Source organism: Jaculus jaculus, chromosome X, assembly GCF_020740685.1.
Source record: "Jaculus jaculus isolate mJacJac1 chromosome X, mJacJac1.mat.Y.cur, whole genome shotgun sequence".
In the NCBI taxonomy this organism is placed as follows: domain Eukaryota; kingdom Metazoa; phylum Chordata; class Mammalia; order Rodentia; family Dipodidae; genus Jaculus; species Jaculus jaculus.
The window spans coordinates 122,352,212-122,374,998 of record NC_059125.1 but is presented as its reverse complement, the minus strand read 5'-3'; the positions used below and the strand labels follow the sequence as shown (position 1 = coordinate 122,374,998).

The 22,787-nt window shown below is 35.6% G+C and overlaps 1 pseudogene; it reads right to left on the bottom strand.

Moving 5' to 3' along the window:
* Positions 1-3,426: 3,426 nt before the first annotated feature.
* LOC101597967 lies at positions 3,427-22,386 on the bottom strand (annotated as a pseudogene).
* Between the last annotated feature and the right edge of the window lie 401 nt (positions 22,387-22,787).

Below are 22,787 nucleotides of genomic sequence, written 5' to 3'. Positions count from 1 at the left end.
TCTTTATATGGAAAATTCTCAAGGGTTACACTTGGGATGACTAATCTTGATTTTCAACTTGATTGAGTTTACAATCACCTAGGAGATACTCTGCTCAGGTCTTTGTGAAAATTTCTTGATTAGGAAACAAACTAGAAAAGACTCACCCTTATGTATGAGAAATCTCATCCCATGATCTTGGGTTCAAGACTGCATTAAGAGGTTGAACACTAGCTGACCAGTTACATTCATTGCTGTCTCTTTCTAACCTGCTGCTTAATGCTCTTACTGTCATGCTGTCCCTTCTTTGATAGAGTATATCCTCTCAAAATGTAAATCAAAATAGCCCTTGTCTTAAGTTACTTCTTGTCAGGTATATTGTCCCAGCAATAAGGAAAGTAGTTAATAAAATACCCCATTCATAATTTAATGTGAATTTTTCTAGAAATAAGACTAAATATTTCCTTTATGTCATCTTGAATCAGAAACCCTTTAACTCTTTTAATTCTTGCATCTAAGATTATAGAGTTTCATTTATATTATTTGACTGCATAGATTCAGTGATTCAACTAAAATATACTGTAATTAAATATAAATTACTGAAGGTACACTTTCTCAGCATATTAGTGTTACAATCTTAAAAAATAAAAATAAAAAAAAGAACCTGGTAGGCCAAGTACTGAGACTCTGACACATTAAATGCCAAACAAATTTGAAAACCTTAATATAAATTGCATTAAGTAAAACACATATCCCCAAGTTTTGTGGGACATAAGTAGCTAAATAATGCAACATTTAATTTAAATATATTGTTAATGATTTACACTTGTTTTTGTCTCCTCTCCCCATTGCAACTTCATGATAACAAGCATCCTTTTTTAAAATGTTCAGAGCCTGCTGTGCCAATAAGTGCTTTAAACAAAACATATTTGTATTAGGCTTTCTGACATGGCATCAAACAGAGATAAACACGATTAACAAAATATATTTAAATTCTGGATCTTTTTAATAGTTTCTATTGGAATTTTTAGATACTTTTCTTAATTTCAAAATATTCTAACTCTTGTTACTTATTGTGAGTTTTTTAAAGAACTTTTTATCCCTTTCATGCGTATCCCAATGTCAAGATATATCATAATGTGGCCATCATTACTATTGTTTTTTATATTTTATTTTATTTCTTTGACAGAGAAAGAGGGGGGAGAATAAGAGAGAGAGAGAGTGAGAGAGAGAGCGAGAGAGAGAGAGCGCCAGGGCCTCCAGCCACTGCAAATGAATTCCAGACATGTACGCCCCCTTGGGCATCTGGCTAATGTGGATCCTGGGGGATTGAAACTGTGTCCTTTGGCTTTGCAGGCAAATGCCTTAATCCCCTTAATTCTGCTGTAGTAAAACTATGAATAATATCACAATTTTAGTAGATTTGAAGAATAATGAATTTATAAACAAATGTAACATTCAGAATATTTACTTAATTAATAGAAGTACTATGCATTTATTTTAATTATCTTTAATCCATGCCATTAATTTTCATAAAACCCACTTAATGTGGAATGTCATGTTTAATACATATCACTGATAGTAGTACAGTCTTGATGTTAAAGAAAGGTGGATCTCAACTTTACATATTAGCTACATAACATTGGGGAATGGTTAGCCATTTGAATTTTGAGTTTTCTTCTGTTGTTTTTTTTTTTCAAGGATTATAAATTTATAGTTTTTTAAAAAACATTTTATTTATATATTTTATTTATTTATTTGAGACAGAGAGAGGAAGAGAGATAGAGAGAGTGAGAATGAGTGCCTCTAGCCACTACAAACTCCAGATATATGGGCCACCATATGCATTTGGCTTACATGGGACCTGGAGAATTGAACCTGGGTCCTTAGGCTTTTCAGGCATACATCTTACCCACTAAGCCATCACTCCAGTCCAAATCTATAGTTTTATTAAGAAAAAACCTGACAATGTGGTATGAAATTTACATTTAAACAAAATCTTCAGACATCTAACACATGCCTAAAATGATCTAACAATGTAGCCCTAGATTCACATCTAGACAATTCCAAGTATTTATGGGTCTTATGATTCAAGACAGCTCATTTTGTATATGTTAATCTGAAGGTTTTATTTTGTTTTTTTTGAGTCAATCTCTACCCCCATATGGAAACTAATTGTCCTCTGAGACCAGGGCTTTTTGATGCATGCAACCCTTGAATTGACTTGATGAAATCTGTGTGATTAGTGACTGAAACCTGCCACTAAATTTCAGAGTTCAAAGTTGAAAAAAAAAAAAAAGGCTCCAAGAATTTTCCTATCTCTTATGCCACCCACCACCCTTCCCACAATGCTTCAGCCAGTAGTTGGATGGAAAAACTGGTATTTATAACTCCATGATTAGAAATGAAAGGGTCTTTTTTTCCCTCCTAATTTCAATATTAGCACCTCTGAGGCAAAATGATCTGCCTGAATATGCTCTCCAATTAAAGACTTCCCTACTTCAGTTTTCATCTTTAAAATGTCAGCTTTGGTTAATGTAGGAACTGGCTTTCACCTTTAAGGCCAACATGAAGGGCAGGCAGGAAACATCACAGGTTTAAAGCAGTCTCCCACAGTTCACCTTTCTGGTGCCAATGAAATATTTTGAAAAGGTAAAGGATTCTGAACCTAGAAATAAATCATTGGTTAGCTTTTCTTTCCATTGCTTCACCGTTTCCCCAATCAGGCCCCTAATTTTAAACACAATCATGCTGTCCACCTCCTCTCCTCCCTGTCCCATCCCTCCACCCCCAATTAATCCACCAGTTATAGCCCAAAACTGCACACATGCTACTACTCTGTAAAAATGCAGTGAACACTATTGGGAAGAAGGCTGTGGGTTGTGGAGATGTTCTTTGAAGACCAACAGTATCTTTTTAAAATTTATTTTTATAGTCAGTGAATATGGTCAAGCTGGTACCACTGTTAGCCTCCTCCCTATCCTCACATCTCCACAGGGACACTCCTTGTTGGGGTATATGGGTCAGGCATTGTGGGGTTAGTCTTTAGTTTGGGGTAGGAGGAAATGTCTCTGCCTGTCACTACCCAGTGTGTGGCTCTGACATTATTTCTGGCCCCTTTTCTGCCAAAGTTCCCTGAGCCATGTTGTTTTGCTCTCCCCCACACCAGTTCTGCATGTTTTGTCCTTCGTAGAAGACCCTTTGCCTTTCTTAGCAAAGTGCAGTAAGGGTTGCCTTGGAACATTTACCCTTTCCCCTCCACTGGGATGGGTGTAAGAACTACACAGCTTGGAACAGCTTTAAAGCACTTGGGCTGTTGCGGGGCACAGAAACTATGCTGGCTCTTGAGAGGACATCTTCTCAAGCCACATTTATGGTGTGAAGACAAGTACAATTTCTTCCCTCCCCACTTGAAACCCACAGTCAAGAGGTGACAGGGGCTGATACTCAAGAGAGTAAATTCTTGGCTTTTTTGTCATCATCCCCTGAGGGGTAGGAATGCTAAGTCAGCCTTTCCTTATAAAAGGATATGACAACCTGTGGGTACTTGACATGGGCTTCCTTGGCAGGGGACCAGGTCAGCCTCATCAGTTTTTCCATTTCATCAGGAACATGAGCTCTCCATTGGTGTCTTTAGCTCCAACAATCGTCTCTGGCTCCAAACCTTGGGCAAAGCCCCTGGCTTTTCTGACTCTTCTTTTTTGTTATTTGGTTTGCTCTCCTCTCCCTTAGCTTCAGAATCAGAGTCGGCTTTGCGTTTGCCTCCCTCTGATTTATCTGTCTCATGTGCTGTTTTCTGTGACTGTAGAAACTCAGCAATCAGGTCAGGGCAATCCAGGTTCTCTTCTTCATCTCATGTATTGTCCTCATATGAGAAACCCTCCCACTTTAGAAGCTATTCTACTTTTCCTTTGACAACTCATTGATGGACTACTTTTTCCACCACATATTTCTCTTCCTCCTCTTCAAGCACCTCCTCCACTTTCTTCTGTTTTTTTTTTTTCTCTCCATAGTGCCTGCTAGCTTTGTGGTGTAAAGGATGAAGCTGCTCTCAGCAGCGCTCAAGAGTCCCAGGACAAATTGGGGGGGGGGGGGGTCCGTGCTCTCCAGCACCTAGCATCTGGAAGGCAGAGGGAGTGGCACCTGGGAAATCAACCAGAGGAGTGGCTATGCTGGAGCCCCTCACTGAAGCAGCATACTGCAGGCCTAACAGACCACCCTCCTCCCCCTCAACCGAACAAAGGAGCCCTACACTTTTACCTGCCTGCAGCTCCCACTGCCTTGAGTTTTCTTACATTAGTAAAGGTAAAATACCCATGCAAATAATGCTCTGATGGTTTCATGAGATAACATAAATAAAATGATTCATTTGCTAACACAAATTAGCCACTGTGTGTCTGTGTGTATCTCAATTCAGAATGTTCCTTCAAGCAGCATACCTGTTAGTTGTCCATTCAAACAACAGTTTAAGTCATGCCATCACATATACTTCTAGGTGGCCAGGTCTGTGTTATAAATATTCTTTCAAAAGTTTTAAATGGACAACAGTTGGATTCATAGAAATAATCTTAGGAATAAATGTCTCTAATAAATCTATATGGGATCCTGAGGAAGAGGAAGATAAAAGTATAGTAAAATGATATCAGGTAAACATAAATATTTTCTTATAAGAGGCACAGATGTATTGACTGTTTCCTGAAGAAATCCAGAAAACAAAGATGTCAAATATTCAAAAGAAGACAATTCTGCAGAGATATGGTAATATATGGGTGCTTAAATCCATCCCAATCATATATATATATATATATATATATATATGATATATATATATATATATATATATATATATATATATATATATATAGTTTTTTTTTTAAGGTAGAGTCTCACTCTAGCCAAAGCTAACCTGAAATTAATTATCTAGTCTCAGTGTGGCACTGAACTTGCAGTGATTCTCTCCTACCTCTGCCTCTTGAGTGCTGGGATTAGAGGCATGTGCCACTATGCCAGGCTTCAACCATATTTTTTATAAAATATTGTTTATTACTTTGATGTACAATAACTTAAAACATTCCAACATTCTATTGCACAAACTTAGGTATCAGAAACACATATATATGTATCTATATATACATACATATACAAATACACACACACATATATATAGACAAATATATATGGTACATAATAAAGAAAATAGATATTAGAAAAACAGAAACAAAATATACATGTTTTAAAGTTCTGTAATTATTTGACAGGTTTTTTTTTTAATTTAAATTTTATTTTTATTTATTTATTAGGGTCAGTGACAGAGGGAGAGAGCAAAAGAGAGTGAGAGTGAGCATGGGCTCGCCAGGGGCTCCAGCCACTGCAAACAAACTCCAGATGCGGGTGTTTTTTTTTACATTTGGCCTACGTGGGTCCTGGGGAATTGAATCTGTGTCCTTTGGCTTTTCAGGCAAGCACCTTAACCACTAAGCCATCCCTTCAGTCTGATAATTAGCTTCATTGAAACGCACCCACAAAAGCTTTAGTTGGTAGGCATTTTAGTCAATAGCATACTGTCAAATCAAAATGTCACATATTTTTTAAATTTTTTTTTATTTATTTATTTGAGAGCGACAGACACAGAGAGAAAGACAGATAGAGGGAGAGAGAGAGAATGGGCGCGCCAGGGCTTCCAACCTCTGCAAACGAACTCCAGACGCGTGTGCCCCCTTGTGCATCTGGCTAACGTGGGACCTGGGGAACCGAGCCTCGAACCGGGGTCCTTAGGCTTCACAGGCAAGCGCTTAACTGCTAAGCCATCTCTCCAGCCCAAAATGTCACATATTTTGATATGATTATCACAGTTCCAATTTAGAAAGGACCCAGTGAAATGCCATACTGTCCTTACCTCATAAATATAGACCTTTTTCTCTTTCCTTTTTCTTTCTTTCCTTTTATTCCCCTCCCTCCCTCACTCCTTCCTTCCCTCATTCCATCCCTTCTTTCTTTCTTTATGTCACAGTTAAACTCAAATTGAACTTAATTTAAACTTAATTTGAAATCAATATAAACATCTTTCCTTTTTCTTTCTTTATTTCTGTATTTATTTTTCCTCTCCTTTCCCTCTTTCCTCTCCTCTCTCCCTTTCCTCTTCCACTTCCTCCTTCTCCCCTTTTCCTTCCCCCCATCTCTTCTCCTCTCCCCTTTGCTTTTCCTCTCTGTCCCTTTTTTCCTTCTCCCCTTTTCCTTCCCCCCCATCTCTTCTCCTCTCCCCTTTGCTTTTCCTCTCTGTCCCTTTTTTTCTCCTTTCAGTCTCCTCTTGTGTCTCTCCTCTCCTCTTCTTTCTTTCTCTTTTCCTTTCTCTTTCTCTTCTGCTATGATACTATGGATTGAATCCCAGACTTTGCCCTTGAAATAATCGATAACCCCTAGTTCTTTTTATTCTTCATAAAAGACTGCTGAACATTTTGGAATGAGATGTGGCAAAAACTAGCAAACACAGTATTAGTTTGGTTTACCTAAAAATCATATAACTTACTACCTGTATTTTGTTGTTTAAAATCAGGCTGTGCTATTTATAACCTCATTTTCCATTAAAACAAAGGGCAACAACAAAAACCTAAAGGAATTTTCTGGTACCAAAATCTTATTGAAAACCCCTAAAATGTTGGATATAATTTTAATTATTTTTTCTCTGAACGTTGCCTTGTTTACACTGTGTTTTTGTTTTTGTTTTTTTATTTTTCTGAGGTAGGGTCTCTCTCTAGCTCAGGCTGACCTGGAATTCAATGTGTAGTCTCAAGGTGGCCTTGAACTCATGGCAATCCTCCTATCTCTGTCTTCCGAGTGCTGGGATTAAAGGCATGTGCTACCACGCCTGGCTTCACTGTAATTTTTAAAAATATTTTATTTATTTGAAAAAAAAGAAAGGGAAAGAGAGAAAGAAAGACAGAGAGAGAGAGAGAGAGAGAGAGAGAGAGAGAGAGAGAGAGGGAGAGAGAGAAATAATGACCAGGCCAGGCCTCTAGCCACTACAAACAAATTCCAGATGCAGGCACCAACTTGTGCAACTTGGTACTGGGGAATTAAACCTTGGTCCTTAGGCTTCACAGGCAAGTGTCTTAACTACTGAGCAATCTCTCCAGCCCTATGTTCATTTTTATTTTTAATTATCATATAAAGCAATGTGCTTTGTGATAACACTTTTCTGCATAATTCTTTTTTTCAGATCTTCCTCTATCACTACTCTTCTCTGTCACTCTACTTCTCTTATGCTACTTGCAGAGTAGACTTCCTTACACTTTCATAATGCATGCGCTCTGTTATCTCCTTTTTTTCTTCCACAAATCTCCCTTAACCCTCTTTCTTCCCTCTCTCATTTTCCCCTTTTTAGTTGAATGGTATGTGTGCATATATATTCAGCACACATAGAAAAATTAAAATCTTGGAAACACATATGAGAAGAAATGCATGATAGTTGCTTGCTTGTGTCTTGGAAAAATTTTCTAACATTTGTCCTTGTCATTTTAGAAAATAAAGAAGAGGACTGATATTTATGACTTATGAAAAAATTATCAATAATATATTGAGCAAGTCTGTGGCCTAAAATATGGAGAAGCAGAGTAAAATTCAACAACATATAGTGTGGCTTGGGAGATGACTCAGGGGAAGAAGTTTTATTTATTTTTATTTATAGATTTTGAGAGAGCAAGTGAGAGACAGAGAGGTTGAGAGAGGGAATGGGCGTGCCAGGGCCTCCAGCTACTGCAAAGGAATTCCAGACGCATGCATCCCCTTGTGTATCTGGCTTACGTGGGTTTTGGGTTTTGGAGAATCAAGCTGGGATTCTTTGGCTTTCCAGGCAAATGCCTTAACTGCTAAGCCACCTCTCCAGCCCAGTTGATGAAGTTTTTGAAACACAAGTATGAGTACCTGAGTTGAGATTTCAAAAACCCACATAAAAGCTGGGCTTAGTTAGGAAAGACTGTACGTCCAACTGTGAAATAACTGTGAGATAAGGTGCAGATGCAGGAGAATCTCCGGGAAGCTTAGAGGACAACCTACCTAGTATGAGAACGTGTTTCAAACAAGGAAGAAATTGAGCAGCACCACCTCTCTCCTCTCCCTGCATGCTGTTGCATGGCCATCATCAGACCTCACCACACACAAGAAAACAGAGATTACCATGTTGAATACTTTTGTGCATAAAATCCCAGGAAATAAGTTACACTTGATTATATGCAAAATTCCTTGAATATCTTGAGGGTAAACCTCAAGATTCTATTTGACAGTTAAGACTATGGCTACTTATTATACCACTTTTAAAGAATGTCAGTGCTATTCTAACAATCCTTTCAGATAATTCATGCTGCTAGGCCCCACCTAGAATGACCTCTTTCCTCCCACCACATATTCCACTGCTATACGACATGATGACTTAGAAGAAATACATACACTTCTGAACTGATGTACCAAGATTGAACTATGAAGATATAGAGTACTGGAGCAGATGAATGGTGAGATATGAGATCAAGTCAGAGTTAGAAACTCACTCAATAAAGAAAAGCCCAGGACATAAAGGATCCACTGCTCAATTCTATGAGCCACTGAATGAACAGACACTATTGTTTCTTCACAAACTATTTCAAACCATTGAAAAGTGCAGATCTAGGGCTGGAGAGATGGCTTAGCGGTTAAGGGCTTGCTTGTGAAGCCTAAGGACCCAGATTCGAGGCTCGATTCCCCAGGACCCACGTTAGCCAGATGCACAAGGGGGTGCATGCCTCTGGAGTTCATTTGCAGTGGCTAGAAGCCCTGGCACGCCCATTCTCTCTATCTGCCTCTTCTGCCCCTTCGCTTGCTCTGTCTGTCTCTCTTTGTCTCTCTCTCTGCTTGCAAATAAATAAAAATATTTAAAAAAAAGAAAAGTTCAGATTTCTGCCAAATTCAATTAATAAAAACTCTGATACCAAAATCAAGATTCAACAAAAAGAACATATATATATATATATATATATATATATATATATATATATATATATATATACACTTTTAAAATTAATTAATTAATTTGACAGAGAGATAAAGAAATAAAGACAGATAGAGAAAGAATGGGTAGAGCAGGATCTCCAGGCACTGCAAAGAACTCCAGATGCATGTAACATCTTATGCATCTGGCTTTACATGAGTACTGAGGAATCAAATCAAGATCCTTTGGCTTTGCATGAAAGTTCCTTAACTGAAAAGCCATCTCTCTAGCCCTAAACATTTTTAATGAAAATATATAAATCAGTGAAAGTTGCTTATTGAAGGTAAACACAGAGGCTTAAAAAATTCCAGAAACTATCCAACCTCTTATCAGATAAAAGTTGCTAAGTTCATTAGAAGCACAAAATAAAATAAATTTATTACACTACAACTGATTAGATTTACCACAAATTCCACTACACTTAACCTATGTGGGTTCAGTTTTGATTTTATTTGATAAGACAGGTAAACGACTGCTTTTTATTAATTCATTTGTTTGGTCATTTTGTTTGTCCATTGGGAGTATTTCTGGTCATTTATGTTCTGTAAATTATAAATTTTTCATCCAATTTACTTTTCTTGAAATTTCAGGCTGCAGCTCACAATTCAATCATTACAAAAATTATTTTGATTATTAATTCAAAAAGTTCTATGTAATTATATGTTTTAGACATTTTAAAATCATACATAAACTATGCACAATAAATTACTTTAATTCATCAGAGCTTAACTACAACAAGATTCTGTTTTATGTAGCTGGAGTATGTCCTCATAATTCCTGGGCAAGAGAAAATATTGCCACTGATACACCATCATAAAGATATTTAAATGCGTTTCAGTTTATGCAGTGTATTCTTGCTTATATTACTGTGGATAGGCATGTGAATTTCAATTCTCAGACAAATCAATCCATAGTAAGGAGTTAAAATACATTTTTTCCATATGTGTGAAAATGAGAAAAAAAATATATCTGGCCAATTCTTTGGACAAAAATGAAACTTGAAGATTGCTATCATGTAGTCTGAACACTTATTTTACAGAACTCTGGCTGTGTATACATTGTGTTATTTAGAAGCAGTGTAGGGCATATGTTTTGTTATTTTTAAAGTTAGGTAATTGTGGACTAAATATGATATGCTGATCAGTAAGTTTAATGAAAAGGTGAAGGGCTAATAAAATGTATTGTTCGCCATCTTTTGCGTACTTGCCATTTTCTTCTCATTGGATCATACAATTATATGAGCATTACTATAAAATATGACATTTTTCATGGTGGAGAGAGTTGGGAAATGTTTCAAATAAACTACTGATAGATAAAAATGCAGAATGAGGGATGACAAGTTCTTTGCTTCCAAAGCCTGCTGGCCAACTCCCCAGCCACCACTGTAAGGCAAAATGGGCATTCATTTGCAATACATACACACCTGCGTGCACACACACACACATGTCCACACAAAAAAATAATTTTTAAAATTTAGAAAGCTTTTTAAAATTTTGTAGTAAGGATATCTGTATGCCTTTTTTCTGATAAATGAATAATTGGAATGGAAACCATTTTTAACTAATAACCATTATAGAAAAACACTTATAGTTAAAGGAACAAATCAAAATAAATAGAAGTCTCAAAACTTCATAGTACAATCTGTCTTTTCTGTGTTTCAAAGTCTGTTTTTTAAGTTTTTTAAAAATTATTTTTATTTATTTATTCAAAATTGACAGAGAGAGAAAGAGGCAAATAGAGACAGAGAGAGAATGAGTGTGCCAGGGCCTCCAGCCACTGCAAACGAACTCCAGACGCATGTGCCCCCTTGTGCATCTGGCTAACGTGGGTCCTGGGGAATCGGTCCTTAGGCTTCACAGGCAAGCACTTAACCACTAAGCCATCTTTCCAGCCCTCAAAGTTCATTTTTTTACTCTATTATGATAAGTAATGTTTAGACTTATTGACCAATTTCTTCATTCTTTCTCATAAAATACTGTATTTTCTTATTATTTCCATATTATACTTTCGTTGAGATGAGTGAGACAAGGGAGAATCTATAATACATATAATTTATCTGACATACTATTTATTATGCATTTGCTAAACATGCTATTCATAATTTTTTCAAATATTTACTAAATTATTTATGAAAAAATACATTATAAGCAATAGTTCTTCAACATACTAATAAAGGCCCAATAAAGATTTCTTGTCTCAAGCCAAATGTAATTTTAAATTCAAAAAAATAATAAGAAGAATGGAAAGATTACCAAATGGTTAAAGTGCTTCCTTGCAAAGCCTGATGGCCTTGGTTCAGTTTCCCAGTACCCATGTAAAGCCCGATATGCAAAGTAACACATTTGTCTGAAATTCATTTGCAGAGAGGCAAGAGGGTGGTGGCATGGGACCTAGTACTCTTTCCCTCCCTTTCTCTCTCTCTCTCTCTCAATCTCTCTCTGTGTGTGTGTGTGTGTGTGTGTGTGTGTGTGTTTCTCTCTATGAAAATAAATACATGTTAAGAAAAGAAAAATTAAAAAAATAAAAGAAATATTTGGATCACATCAATATTTCTCTTAAATGGGTTTTCCTCTTGGAGAAATAAAAATATAAAAAGACAGATTAGCCAATTTATGCATAATAAATCCCTATCTGTATTTAGAACTATCAAACCATGAAATTTCTATTAGTAAAAAATATAGGGCTGGAGAGATGGCTTAGCGGTTAAGCGCTTGCCTGTGAAGCCTAAGGACCCCGGTTCGAGGCTCGGTTCCCCAGGTCCCACGTTAGCCAGATGCACAAGGGGGCGCACGCGTCTGGAGTTCGTTTGCAGTGGCTGGAAGCCCTGGCGCACCCATTCTCTCTCTTTCCCTCTATGTGTCTTTCTCTCTATGTCTGTCGCTCTCAAATAAATAAATAAAAAATGAACCAAAAAACTTAAAATATATATATATATATATATATATATATATATATATATATATATATATATATATAATATAGGGCTTGAAAGATTTCTTAATGGTTAAAATTACTTGCTCTGAAAATCAGCTGACTGTAGTTTTCAACCCAGGACCCACAAAAAGATAGATGCAATGTGACACAAGCAATCCTAATGCACCTATTGCAATGGAAGGAGGACTCATGATAATCTCACACTCATAGACCTTCAGAGAGGCAAATGAGAGAGGTTCCATGTCAAACAAGGTGGGGTAAGATGATCAACACCCTGACCTTGTCCTGTAACCTCCACACATCCACTATGGCATATTTATGCTAATATCCACACACATTATGCACATTTATACATGTAAACATACACACAAATTACACCCAAAATTAAAACAAAACTATTTACTTATAAACATTTAGTAAATGTCAGTTTACTCCATTCTTTATAAATACAAAGCCTGGCTCTAATGACTCATTATTGAAAGGAGGGTACCATAATACTTTATTTCAAGTGTCTTGTAAGGCTTTTATGCTTTATTATTTGTTAATATTTATTTGTATCTATTGCTACACACACACACACACACACACACACACACACACACTTCTACACTTATAGACAACAAACCATGGTATTTCCCTCTCACCCCCTCCCCTACTTTCTCCTTTATAGCTCTGCTCTCCGTCAATCCCCTCCCTCTGTCCATTAGTGTCTCTTTTAATTTGATGTCATCATCTTTTTCTCCTATTATGAGGGTCTTGTGTGGGTATTGCTAGGCACTGTAAGGTCTTGGATATTGCATGCCTGCTCTGGGAGAAACCAACTGCTCTCTAATTGAATTGAAGGCCCACTCTATGGGAGGGAACATGTGCCTGGTACTGAAAACCTAATCAAAATCTATGGCAGGAGAGGTCATGAGCCTTAGGGGTGTAATGACTGCTCTTGTCTGGATAAATTACTACACTTTCTAAATGACAGGTTCTTCCTTGTTTTGTCATTTGCATTAGGTATATAATCTAGACCTACTAACTCACTCATAAAACTCCATGAGGATAGTGACCAAATGAAATACAACTTATGTTTCATCTCATTCAGAGGTAGCCATTCTATAGCTATGGAAATGAAAGTCTTAATAAATGTACTAAGTTGAATAGGAGTGAAATGAATCTTTAAAATGGCTATGCCATTTGCAATATTGAGATAGGACTCTAGTAAATAATATGATCAAAATTATACCTTTATAACTAATAAAATTTATTATTTTTAATATATAGTCAACATCTAAGACTGAGGTAATCTAAAATATCTCTTCAGAAATTAATTTTCAATCACATCTTTAAGCTGCATTCTGAGAAGTGGTGGTGAATAATAAACTGATCTCATTTGTTTGAACTTATTTTCATCACTTTTCTTATTCACTATCTGATTTATGTGCTAATGAACAGTGAAATTGCCAAAGAGTGAGTAGCAGAAGGAAAAGAAATCAGGAGACATTGATAATTTTAAATTGAGGGGCATAGATAATTGATAATTATAATTATCATTTATATATTTATTATTCAGTGATTATTTTGATATTCTATAAGTTAAGTCTGTCTAGCAAATCATCTGAAATAAAAAGTACAAGAAAACAATTGATGAAGTTTTCATCAAATACAGATCCCTGGTAGGTATTCTTTAATAGAAATAATTACTATATAATCAAGAGTAGTAATGCCATCTATGATTCAAATTTCATTTTCATTTAGGATATTTGATAAAGAAAGGTAAAAGAACTAAATTGACATATTATAATCAGATACCTATAAAAGATTTATAAAAGCCATTAACTCATTGGTCTTCATTTAAGCACATCACTAAAAAAAATTAGATTACCTTTTTAGGCACTATAGACAATAAAAATAAGAAATATAATTTTATTATATAGAACCCAATAAAGCCACCATTATAAAGATCACCTATTGCCTTCATGTTAAATAAATTCAATGCCTTTTGAGCACTCATAATATTTTTTGCACCTCTAACACCTGGCCATTGGATGCACGTTTCATACATTGTCTAAAAATCATATGTTTTCAATGAATAACACTTTAAATTTATACTTTAAACTATTTAATTCCCTGAGAAATGTGTTGTATTTAAGAAGGAAAACATTGACTCAAGAACATTATTCAGGGCTGGAAAATTGGCTTTGCAGTTAAAATGCTTGCTTGTGAAGCCTAAGGACCCAGGTTTGATTCCCCAGTACCCATGTAAGCCAGATACACAAGGTGACACGTGCATCTGGAGTTCATCTGTAGTGGCCTGAGGCCATTTCATGCCCATTCTCTCTTTCTCTATCTGACTTTTTCTATAGCTTTCTCTCTCATCTATCTATATACCTATCTATCTATCTATCTATCTATCTATCTATATATATATATATTTCAGAATACTTTTTCATTTGAATTACCTCAGGTTTCAAAAATATACCTTATCAAATTTATAATTATTTATTTTTTACAGAGACAGGTTCTTGGTGTAGGCATCTTTATGTGGCCTGGTACTCACTATATAGTCCAGTCTGGCCTCAAACACATGGCAATATTCCCTTCCTAGCCGCTGGAATGCTTGGTTTAAATCCATGTTTAAATTATTCCCATCAATATTTTGATCAATGATCTGCACAAAATTGTAATATTTTTATCTCTTTCATTCTAGATTAAACTCAACTACTTCAATGACATCTTCTTGGTACTTTGAGACCAGCTGAATTGCAGTATGGATATATAGTACATAACACCAGAAGCATACCTAGATGCCAGGATGCCTCTCATATAGAGATCTTGAACACTGAAGTAGTGTTTTAGTCAAGGTTCTCTAAAGGCATAGAACCAATAGAATTAATTGTATTGAATGGGGAATTTAGAGCTGGAGAGATAGCTTAACAGTTAAGCGTTTGCCTGTGAAGCCTAAGGACCCTTGTTTAATTCTCCATATCCCACCTAAGCTAGATGCACAAAAGTGAAGCACGTGCAAAGTCGCAAATGTCCACTAGGTGGCGCAAGCGTCTAGCGTTCCATTGAAGTGGCTGAAGGCCTGGCGCGCCAATTCTGTCCCTCTGTCTCTGTAAAATAAAAATAAATAAATACAGGATTTTATTCAATCAGTTTATGGCATTCAAGCATTAGCGGTCTGCAGTTTTGAGAATCAAGGGACCATGCAGCTGCTCAGTGTGAATGGCTGGATGCCTCATTAATCCTAATCCAGCACTGAAGATCTGAAGGCTTCATGGAGAGGCTCTGATTTCAGCCCACGCTGGAAGTCGGAGAAAACTATGTTCCAATGCGAGGAAGGATAGCTGCACAAGGTAGATACAAACATAAGTGAAGGCACTCACCAGCAGGCAGCACAGGCAACCAGGTGGGAGGAAGGGGCTCTTTTCTACTGGAGCTTACTTAGATAAAGCCCACGGTGAGGGCCAACAACTATGGGGAAAGGGCTCACTCTGGAGGAAGGAGTTCCTCCTGCAGTCAATCCTTCCTTGAAACAACCTCAGAGACCCAACCAAAAGGAATGTCTGTGGATTCCTAGTCAGATCAAGTTGACAACAGAACTTAACCATCACAAGTAATGACTATTAATTTTCTCCACTGTAAAGGGATCAGTTTATGACTCATGATTTTTGCTACATTTAGATAATGTGAATAGTCTATTTAACCAACACTGCACCAAGAAGTATGATCGTCCAAATATGTCCTCTTCATAGAACCAAATACTTGCCCAGTGTGTAACTTGCACCTTTTTTTTCTAATCCTATTTTTACCTGTGTATTTGTTGGTACTCTCTACAATGAATGACCTCTTTGTCTCCTGTTTCTATTTCCTAATCTCAGTTATTATTGTGAATGTATCATTTTACAATTTACTTCATTGTTATCATTACTTTTTTTCATGTTCAAATTATCCCAAATATTAATAGTAGATAATTTCAAACTGGTTGCTATGTCCATGTAGAATATACTTCACTTGTTCATTCGATTTTATTTATAAATAAAAGACAGAAATAGAAACGCAGAGAGTGAGAGAGTACACATGGTTGCACCAGGGCCTCCTACCATTGCAAATGAACTCCACCTAAATTTTCCACTTTGTCTGGCTTTATGTGGGTTCTAGGGTATCTTACCTAGGCTGTCTGGCATTGCAAGTAATTGCTTTCAACCTCATCTCTACAGCCAAATCTTTAAAAAAGTCTGTTTTAAAAAAGAAATACAATTACATTGAGCCAAAACTAACTGAAATTATAACTTTAAAAAAATCAGCGTGGGAGAGAATAATAGGGAAGCTATTATATCTGTTTGATTATTTTTGGTATTATATAATAAGATGCATTTAAAAGTCAAAAATATTATTAAACTAATGATATGATAAATGTGACTAAAAGATAAACAAAAATATCATAAAGGCACATAAATAGGTAATACATGTCCATAGAAATAAAGACACTTCAAATAACTTTTGAAATAATGCTGTCATTGTACTCTGACAGGGATACAGTATAAAAGCATAAAACATCAAAATAATCTTGAACTCTATTCATTGTGTTTGTTTGACATAACATTCTAAAACTACATGTTTGAAGATAGAGAAAACAGTAATATTATGAGGACCCCTGGTACTGAGTGTGAAATAAGGGATATTCAATATTGAGTGGAGTACTGGTTGAGGAAAAAAAATACAAAAATACAAAAACAAAAAAAACAAAAAAAACGTAGTGCCACTTAGTGTTGTCCAACTGAAAAAAAAAAATCCTAAAAATAATGACCACAAAGTAGCAGCTAGTATATCCAGTGTCAGGTATTGATACCTATAAATTTCTTTACTGAAAAGAACAAGGATTTATGAACAAATGTGAGATTAAGGTATGAAAAATGTGTATAAATCTGGCATTTTTGAAGCTTAAATTCATTAGATTTATGGAAAGTTTGATTTGGTTAGGCATAGAAACAAGAGTCAATAATGGCTTATGATTTGAGGAAATTTCTGAATGCGATTTACTTAGTTCAGGAACACTGCAGGTTACTTAGTCCGGAGAAATATTCTGTGTCCGTTCTATCTTCAAGCATGCATCTATGTACAGTTAAATATAATCTTTAAGAGGGCTGGAGAGATGGCTTAGCGGTTAAGCGCTTGCCTGTGAAGCCTAAGGGCCCCGGTTCGAGGCTCGGTTCCCCAGATCCCACGTTAGCCAGATGCACAAGGGGGCGCACGCATCTGGAGTTCGTTTGCAGAGGCTGGAAGCCCTGGCGCGCCCATTCTCTCTCTCTCCCTCTATCTGTCTTTCTCTCTGTGTCTGTCGCTCTCGAATTATATATATATATATATATTATATATATATATTATATATATTATATATATATCAAATTATATATATATCAAATTATATATATATATATATATATATATATATATATATATATATATATGATCTTTAAGAGAAGAACCAGAAGTGGAATTATAAACTTAGTAAAATCGCACTTATATGGTATTTATATCCTTGGAATTACAGTAGACCGTCTTAGAAATGAGTTAAGAAAGCAAAGAAAAATATTGAAAATTGAAACTTACTATACTCAACTAACAGGAAGAGAGTGCAGTGTTAGTGCAAGAGGCAGATGTGTAACTGGAAAAGCTAATCAAAACACAGGATACAGTACTTGCTCAGAAATCAGACAAAATTGTCTTGTTTTATCCCCCAAGAGACACAGTATGTTCTTTCCCAAGTTTACTTTTCTCTCATAATTTTATTTGGATTGCTTTTCAATGTATCCTATGAAAGCCCTTTGGTACCCTCTTTTAAACCATAAACTGGGTAGCAAAACATGCTGATTCTTCTATTCATGCCTTCTGAATGATTTCTATTTATATATCAACAGCATTGATTTATTTCATTGATCAATTTGTCTTCAAATTTCTCTTCTTTATAAGTTTGATGAATATTGGTTTCTCCTCGTTGTCACAAATGAAGGTCGTATTTAGTCAGACACATTAGGTGGCCATTAGTTTTTCAAATATTTTTTTACATTAGCACTGTCAATAGTGATAAATTGGAATAAAGGTTACTGAGGAAATTGACTGTCACACAAGCCACCCTTTATTGTGTCCAGGATCTCTACATAAATGTATGTTTCTCTATGCATTATCCTGCATAAATGCCTTATCAGAACTTTTTTAAACTAAAAACTGTCATTAATTACTACTCATAATTTATCTGTTTGTGATTTTGATGATCTTTATGTTTTTTTTGTGAAAATTAATTTTCCATCATTCCATCTTTCTGCCTGTATTGCAATGTTGCTTTATTGAAGCCTAGCCCCTTTTCTTTTACTGTCATTCTCATCTTTTTTTTTTTTTTTGTCGAGGTAGGGTCTCACTCTAGCTCAGATTGACCTGGAATTAACAATGTAGTCTCATGATTACCTCCTACTCAAGGTGATCCTCCTGCTTCTGCCTTCTGAGTCCTGGAATTAAAGGCATGTGCCACCATGCCTGGCAACTCTCTTCTTTTTTACATGATAATATATAGTAATTTTTCAGTCTCATGGTCAGAAATATCATTTACACCTTTGTACAATATTTTTATAGATTTGTGCTTATATTCTTACTTTTTGTGTCAATTTGATGGGATTTGATGACCTAAATTGTTCACAAATTTCTTCAACAATAATTGCTGATTTATTAAATAGTATTTTTATCTTTTATTACTGGAAAATGAGTGCACATAACTCCTGAAAATGGACTTTATAATACAAATTGACAAGCCTTATATGGTTCTTAGAATTTTCTAGGCTGTCTTCTAACTGTATTGTACATAACAACTATTTCAAACTTGAAAAAATTCTATTACTTCAAAGATATTATTTTACATATTTAGAAATAAATCTGCCTCAAACAAAATAATTTTGTTCATTTTAAATTATATCCATGTTTAATCACATTATTAAATATATCATTAAGGTCAAAATACAGTTTTAAAAGGAAAAGCTTAAAAATAAATACAAGTTAAAATAATTCTTAATACTCTGATGGATCATAACAATTAGACCTAAATATGCCTGGAAAATAATTTAGATGCTATTTCTGTAAGAAATTTTTCAGTTCTTTTCCAGACTTCACTAGTAAGCATTAAAAGAAACCAATTCATAATTTCCTCTTTCATGCTTTCAACAGTAGATAAATACTGAAATGAGTCCTTATAGTGTGCTTTTTTCTTTTGCAATACCTTTAAAACCTCCAAACCTGCATATTTGCAGATGAATTCTACATGATAATCACTTTAAATGGGCTATAATATGATCATGTTTCCAAATTCTCAAATTATCTTTGTGAATGTGCAGGCAGCCTTATTAAATTCAGAAGGACACACACACACACACAATAAACAAACAAACAAAGACTCATCAAAGTAGAAGAGGGGCTTATTCAGAGGGGGAATGGAGAGGGGCTTGATAGAAGGTAATTGGAGTGAATTGTGACCTAAATTTATTACATACTTGTATAAAAATTGTTCAATAGAATATAAAAGGAGCAACATTCATTACTTTAACCCTACTCCCTTTTCTTTTTCCAAATGTACAGGCCGTGTGTATTGTCAAAGTACTCAAAGGTTGATTGTGTATATTAATTAGCAAGATTCTAATGGTTTAATGTCTACCAATGTCATCTGCTTCATTGGCCACATCAAAGGAATATCTGTCAATCTCACACTTGTTCCCAGTAGACAGAAACTGTGTCAGAATGATTGCCAAGAAGGACAAATATTTCATAGATGTCACTGGCTGGTTGACTGGCTGGCTGGCAGTGTTTTCCTGGATTTCTTATTCACCTAGGAAATTTATTAAAAATGCATTAGCCAGAGCTAAACAGACTTAAATTGTAACCTTAGAGCATGTTTAATGCAGTTCCAGGTTTCTAGTACATACAGAACCTCCTTTGTTGGTGTGTTGTCCCTCAAACCCAGACAGAGGAAAATTACATTTTTAATTATATAAGTAAAAAAATACATACAGCTGGCTATTTGAAGAAATCACTATTTCTATTATGCATGTATATACATCAGACATATATATGTCCATATGTAATGATATAAATAAAAATATACATACAAGTATATATGTGTACTCACAAACATGAATATGAACATATCTCTGGTTTAAAAAAAAAAAAAAGCCTGGAATTGTGGTGTCACACGCCTTTCATCCTAGCACTCGGGAGGCAGAGGTGGGAGGATCATCATGAGTTCAAGGCCACCATGAGACTACAGAGTGAGTACCAGGTCAGCTTGGGCTAGAGCAAGACCCTACCTTGAAAAACAAAAAATGAAAAAATAAAATAAAAATATAAACAACAACTGTGGACTTCACAATAAATGAAGAGTATGCAACAAAGAGGTTAAAGATTAAAGCAAAACATAACAATATATGTTAATAATTCTTTGCCAACTGGCTAATAATTTTTAAATTCTATACTACTTGCTCCTTTGAGCAAAAAGTAATTCAGTTCATGAAGCAAAATACTTATCTTGTTTTTTGTTGATGTTTCGAGGTAGGGTCTCACTCTAGTCCAGGCTAACGTGCAATTCAATATGGAGTCTCAGGGTGGCCTCGAACTCATGGCAATCTTCTTACCTCTGCCTCCGGAGTGCTGGCATTACAGGTGTGTGCCACCATGCCCGGCACTTTTTTTTTCCTTTATTTTCAGCCTTTTTGAGGTTTATTCATGACCAGAACTACTACTGAGAATCCATGAAGAACAATCTTGATTAGCAGCCATTGCAGCCATTATGGCCCCACCCATATCCTCTCCACAGGTCCCCATTACTTTGATAGTTCTATCATAATAGAGCACTTCATTATTGGTTTGTAAAGAAACATGGGACAGGAGAGATGCCTGAACTGGTAAGGCACTTGTCTGGGAATATTATGGACTCATGTTCCATTCACCAGTACCCAAGTAAGTCAGATAGATGGGCATGGTAGCACATGTTTCTGGAGTTCTTTGCAGGGGCTAAGGGTCCTGGTGCTCATATTCTCTCTCTCTCTCTCTCTCTCTCTCTCTCTCACTCTCTCTCTCTCTCTTAGATAAATACAACAAATGTGCACTGTCTTTTAATTCTGAAGGCTACAGGTCTGAGAGCAAGGTATTGGCTAATCCATGTCCTAATTGAAAACTGGGATCACAGGATTCTTCCTTGCCTCTTCACTGTTCTTTATAGCCCCAAATTTCCCTTCATTATGTAAACATGATTCTAATATGTATTGAATCTACAGTCATGCCCACTGAATGTGCCCTATTTCACTGAACCTGTGGAGATACTTTCATATATTTTTCATATATTTTCTGTATGTCTCTTCATATGGAATTTTCCTAAAGACACAAATTTTGCCTAAATTTCCTATGTTCATGAGACCAGTGATATGGAAGTATGGTACACACTAATGACCACATTTTTACTTGGTTGCTTCAGTAAATACATTAGATTCAAATAAGGTCATATTCAGAGGCATGGTAGAATAGGACTTCAAAGTATCTGCTTATTTATTTGGGGAGGGAAACATTAAAGCTGTATTAAGTGGAATGACTATTTTCCTTTCATTATTTTGACATCCATTGTTCTCCTAGATCCTAGTGTCCATTACTGAAACCTCACATCAAGTAAAGTTCAACCCACCCAATGGACAAGGCACCAGCGGCTCTTTCCCTTTTTTTTAAATTATATTATATTATATTATATTATATTATATTATATTATATTATATTATATTATATCATGTCATATCATATGTGTGCATGTGTGTTCATTCATAGGTATGCATATGTGTACGAGCTTGTGTATACCATGCGATGTGTGAGGAGGTCAGTGAACCATCATAAAGTATCTCTCCTCTTCTTCTACTTTCTTTGATACAGTTTCTTGATGCTGCAAAAGAATAGAATGTGGACTGGCTGGCTCATGAGTTTTGTATTCCACTTCCCTTTGGCATAGGTACATTAGGATCATAGGTGCATTGAGTCCAGATTTACATGGGTCCTGAGAAGACTGGATTCATGTCAGTAAGCATGGTAAGCAATCACCTTGAACTGTAGTGTCATCTCCCCAGTCTTGAGGAATACATTTTTAATTGGACAGACAAGGATGGTACCTCATCCTCTTTATCAGTTAATAGCCTTAAAGTACAGGCTTTTTAAAACCAAACAAATTTTATATTATTATGTAAACTTAGCATTTTTACATTTAACCTGTCAGATTTTCATCTTATTCTACTTTTTTGTCTTTAATATTAGCCCTTCACCACATCTCCAATAATTATATGTGAATATCATATATATATATATATATATATATATATGTATATATATATATGTATGTATATATGTGTGTGTGTGTGTGTGTGTGTGTGTGTATGACTACATACTTTCATGCTCGCTCAGAGAGTTTTAAGAATTTTGTGAATCTTCTCTCTAGTCTAGTGATATAGTTACAACCCTAGGTTTGTGTTCTCTACAGACAAGATTATGTGAATTTTATTTACAATTCATTGATGAAAACATTAACCATAATAAGGAAATGTCCAATGGTAGGCAATATGAGGAGACTTCCCAATAGACTAACATTGGTCCATTGATTAGTAGTTATGAAGAGCAGTAAAATGTTACCTTACTGTCCTGTTTCCCATTATTGATTCTATCTACATGTTCCAATTATCGAGTTAGCCATTAAGAATGTTCTAACTATGAAAAGAGATAAAAGTTCCAGGTCATGGGCAATCCAGCAGACAAATGTAAAATAGAAGCAGTGCAGCCCGTTTTGACATGTAAGACC